The following is a 5,584-nucleotide window of genomic DNA, read 5'->3' on the forward strand; positions in this document are numbered from 1 at the left end:
AACAAGAAAGTTGGTGTCTGTGGCAGGTTGGCTCCCAGGCAGATGGCCTGTGGGAGGACTAGGGAAGAGTTGCTAAGGGCAGGGAGACTCTCCCAAGGAAGCCCCTGGGTCAGGGGAAAAGACCTGGTTTAACTGTTGGAATTATGCTGAACTGTTTAACTGGGGGTTTTGCTGAAGGTTGTTGGTGCCACGAATATATGAAGCCCTGAGAAAAAGGGCCTGAAACACTCTGGTGTGGCACTGGTTCTTTCCTGGACTGGGGAGCCAGGCCAGCAGCCTACAAGCATGGATTATGTCAATAATGTGCCGATATTAATACACCATTTATTCTCATGGCTTAAGACTTGTAAAGTTCCTATAAAGTGGCAGTTAAGCATCTATTTCCTTTTGTGGGGTTAGCCTCAGCCCCACACAAGATGGAGCCCTAAATGAGTCCACAAGGTGCAAGACAATAGAGAATCAAGACCTCTGTTCTCCTTCTTACTGAAGTAATGGAAGCAATGTACTGCTGCTGACCCAATCTTTTATATTAGTGCTGCCTGTTTTTGCACACTGCATTGACACCTTATGATTTGCATGGATTTCAAATTAATATTTGGTAAATTGTACTAATTCCAGAATTATAACACACCACACAAAGAGCTGCTTTATTTCTTGTTGGGGTTTCGTTTTTTCTCAAATGTTGGTGAAATAAAACTTTTTATAAACATTTTTGTCTCACTCATCGCCTTGCACTGATTAAATTAAAGTAGTTATCTGAAGCCCAGCATCGCAGCGTGTGGATTGCTCATGAACAGAAGCCGCAATGCATTTCTTTAGTCATTTTCACATGGGTGACAGCAGCCATATAAACTAAGGGCTGCATGTTGCCCTACATATGGGCCTAAGTGGTAAAGCTCAAGCCACAATATTCAACCCCACAGCTTCAGAAATAATAATGAACTATAACCGAATTCTGAGTAAGCCAGTCATTATGCCTGTTATAGGATCTGATCCAAAGCCCAGTCAAGTCAATGGAACAACTCTCATTGAGTTCATTTGACTTTGGATGAGAACCCTAGCGTGGAAAACTAACACCAGTGGCTATAAAGTCTAGCAGAATAATCATATTGCTTGGGTCATGATGTTCTCTTTCTGTCCTGATGACAAGTGTGTGTATTGGGGGGGGGGATGTGTCCCCCTCCCCGCTACATTACTGACCTGCTCACTCCTCCTTCAGCCCACCATTACTGCTCCCTGCCCCTCCATACACCACCAGATCCACATAGCACCCTTCATGGGAATCAGGGGCATTGCTACAGACAGCTGCCCCCCTTTTCTGCATGGGAGCAGTAGGATCTATACACCGAGGGTTCCCTCTGAAGGCAGATCAGTGGAAACTGATTGGCCCCTCTGTAATATATGATAATTCTTTATGGAAAAAGAAAGGTAGGGTGGGGAGGAATGCAGCTAACTAGAGGAAATATCAGTACAGAAAAATACTAATGAGGGGAATGTACTAATTACTGATATGACAATATAACATGTGTTTGACGTGATGTCTGATTTACTGAATTCAAAATCATTTTTTAATAACAGGAATTAAAATATTGAGGCTTTATAGCCTAAAAATGTATTGTTCTAAGATGAAAATCAACTACTCAGCTTATTCTTTATAAAGGCTACTTTATACTATCTAAAGGTATAAACAAAAATGTATATGCAATTAGGAGATGGGTTTATAAGAAGATCTCCACTCTTCCTGCTGTAATAGTAGGGGTTTCATCCTACTTGCAAAGAAGTAGCAAAAATCCCATTGACTTGAGTCGTAGCAGGATTGAGTCGTAGCAGGATTGAGTCGTAGCAGGCACTCTCACCGTGAGATAGCACCCGATCTTGAGAGGTGATCCAGACCCTCAACTCCCATAGAGGTCAACAGGAGATGAAAGCCCTCAAAATCTTACTGGATCCAACCCATATATCCGATGAAGAAATGTAGCAAAATCCTATTCTAAGAAAAGTGTGGCTTGATTGTCACCCACCATGAGAGAAATTTCTTGGAAGATTAGATTATCAAAACTTGACTTGCCTGTGTCTCTTTACATGTTTCCAGTATCAGCTGGAATGACTGAAAGAAAAGAAAGAGAGGAGGCTGTCATAGGAGGGGCTGACTAAATTGACAGCACCCCACCACATGAATTCCTAATGAACAAAGAGCCTTTGTTCTGGGGAAATTCTGACTATTCACTGGAAAGCAATGATGCTGACAGTTGCCACTGACAGATTTATCATTCTCTCAGATGTATAATCCCTAAACAAAGAAAATGTTTCGCTGTTCAAAACACATCATGAGTTTCAAGAGTCAAGTGGTTTGGCCTATGTGTCTCTTCCTGCACTATCATAAGCAGTTCAGACTTATTCACAAGGCTCCATGGCTTGGCCATGCCTCTTCTACTCATGTACCAGATTCTCTGCCTCCGCTCTTGCAAAGAGAAGTGGTAAACGCCTCCCCGCAAGTTGCTGACAGACTCCCACTGACTCCATTGAGCACAAGACTAGTTACCTCGGGCCAGATTTTCAAGTGCTCAGCACCCAGCAGCTCCCATTGTGACACTGAGTCCCAGCTGCAGAGCTCAGCCCATAGGCCACTTCTTTTGAAAGTCTGGTCCCAATTATGGGCGCTGAGCTTTTTTGAAAATTTGGCCCATAGAACCTGCTCCGATTCCCATTGAAATCAATGGCAAAATTCTGATTGACTTAATGGGGGCAGGAGCATTTATAAATCAATGAATGCAGGGAAACAGAGCATCACAAAAGCCATCAGATCTACTGTGGGAACTAAACGAGGAAGCAGGTTTTGTACTTAATACTGAGGCTTTTGCCACTCCAAAAACGATAGTAAAAGAGCCCGCTACTACCTTGGGGCTGCTCTTAAACATCTTTTATTAAATACAATTTCATTTCAGCTCTACTATGACTCTCTCTATATATTAAATCTCTACCCTCAAGAGATGGTATGAAACATGCTAAAATATGCTGTAGCACAGCCATCTCTATAGCTTTCCCTTTGTGATGAAAGGCCTTTAAAACGTTGCTTAAAACTTTCTGCTCAAAATTTGAAAGAGGCTATGACAGGGCAGCTCTAGATCCATTCTTCATGGTCCTGGAGGGCTCCCTGTGCATCAGACCCGGGCATGCCACTACTCAAGGGATGGCCGTGGTTTTGGGGAAGCTGTGCAAGGATTGCACACCCCCTGTATGAGGCAGAGTCTTAGCCTGTGTTTGGGGGAAGAGGAGTAGATCCTGGGCAGGGCTGGGGATTCGCCACTGTGCAGATCCTTCTATCCCACTCCCTTAATCCAATGGGCAAAGGGAGTGTTTGTCAAAGTCCTGCATGGGATACGTCAGTCATCGGTCTCTAGTAACCTCAGGGACACAGCTCAGACATCGGTTGGCAGCCCATGGAAAGGATTCCTGTTCCTCTCTCACATCCTATACGCCAGTAGTTCTCAAACTTTTGTACTGGTGACCCCTTTCAATAGCAAGCCTCTGAGTGTGAACCCCCATTATAAATTAAAAACACTTTTTTATATATTTAACACCATTATAAATGCTGGAGGCAAAGCGGGGTTTGGGGTGGAGGCTGACAGCTTGCGACCCCCCATGTAATAACCTCGCGACCCCCAGTTTGAGAACCCCTGCTGTACGCCTGCTATATGTCATTGCTACTGGTCCCTGGAAAGGTCTTCCCTCGCATTCTGCATGGTAGGATGCAGCCGCTCCTTAACAGACATCATCGTTCAGAACAATCAGGTTTCATTGCAGGGCAGTTAACAATGGACACTGTCCTTACCCGCTGGCTTCTGGCTGAGCCTCATCAAGAATTTAACTGCCTGCTTCCTGTGGTGTACATCAACCTCAAAGCTGCTTTTGATTCGGCTGACAAGGCTGCATTTTGTTTTGCTGCATCTGGTCCGTGATCTTCACAGCAGTACCGGAACAAGAGTGTGCATTGATTCATGGCTTTTGCCACGTTTCTGCACAACTCAGGTCTGTGGCAGGGATGTATTCTCATCCAGGCACTATTCTGTGGACCCATTGACTGGATATTAGGACTTGTTGCTCTACACATTGGAATCAAGTTTGGTCAAAAAGTGTTCACAGACTAAGATGATGTCGATGATGCAGCCTCGCATGTGGACAAGTCAGAGATTTTGAGCCCTGCCGTCCAACGTCTCCAAGATGCTGCCTGCACAATGGGGTTGGAATATCTCATGGCACAAGACCAAGGTCCAGAACCTCAGAGCTGGGCTGTAGGAATCCTCGGTGCAGGTGGGATTGAGTACTGTGGAGAACGCTGATGAGTTCATCTACCTAGGCTGCAAGCAGAGTTCAAATGGTCAAATGGATTGTGACAGATTGTGCGTTGCCTAAGGCTGGCTCATCGCACTGTGCACTTTATCTGAGTCCCCACATGGGCCAAACTGAGGAGATGATGGATTAAGTACCAGGTGATTAATCAATTATCAAGGTGATTCAGCTTGTCAGCTGGAAACAGTTAAAAGAGAGCCAGGAAGAGATAGTAAGGAGCAGTGGTGGATTAGACAATGGGCCAACGGCCAATTGGGGGGCCACAGAAAAATGGACGCCCCCATGCCCTGAGCCCGCTCCCCGGCAGGAGTGCAGAGAAGGCCAGGGGGACTGCAGGCAGCAGGGGTGGGGAGGGGCCCCCACTTGCTCTGGTCCAGGGCCCCACAAAAGCTTAATTTGCCTCTGGTAAGGATGGGGGAAGGCTAGAAGGAAGGGTTAGAGGAGCCCAAGATCTCAGAGAGGTGAGATTTGTCTTCCCCTGCTCCTCCTCCCCCCTTCCCCCAGTACTTTGGTAATAGGTAAAGACTTGGGGAAAAGTCTTGTGCGGTGGGGAACAAAGATTTATAAAGCACATTGTAAATAAAGCACATGGTGTTGAACTTGTCACTGGTGTGCATGAGGAGTGTTTGCAGTAAGAATCCAGGATGAAAGAACCCTGCGTTGTGACAAGTGGGATTTTGTCCAGGATCTTCCACTCTCCAGTAGGAGAGAGACTGGAGAGGGGAGCTGACGAGAAGATGTGCTGGGTAGTGGAACAGCAGAAGGAGTTGCAGAAATCCCTCGAAGAGTTTCAGCAGACCCAGTGACAAGAGAGACTGTCCTTGTTATCCTGTAGGCAGAACAACAGAGCCTCCAGCAATTATGGGCCAGGCGCAGGTGCAGCAACAGCTCATGGAGAAGCTGGTGAGTCCCCTGGTTTGGGGTGATAACCCTGTGGAGGGTTTGGGACTATGCAAAATGGGCCTGTTGGACGACTCTGATGCCTTTTTGTTACCATTTGAGAGGGTGGCATCAGAAGCGGGCTGGGAGAAGAGGGTATGGGCTCCCTTATAGGCATGGAAACTAGAGGTGCGGGGGGTGCTGCAGCACCCCCAGGTTTTATGCGGGGGGCCCGCACGCAGGCCTCCACTCCCCAGCCTGGGGCTTGGGTTCTGGCCACCGGCCCTGCTCCCCAGCCGCTGGCCCCGAGCCTGGGGCCCCACACTGGGGCCCCGCTCCCGGCCCCGTGCCTGGG

Source organism: Terrapene carolina, unplaced genomic scaffold, assembly GCF_002925995.2.
Source record: "Terrapene carolina triunguis isolate 2854851 unplaced genomic scaffold, T_m_triunguis-2.0 Scaffold139, whole genome shotgun sequence".
NCBI classification, from domain to species: Eukaryota; Metazoa; Chordata; order Testudines; family Emydidae; genus Terrapene; species Terrapene triunguis.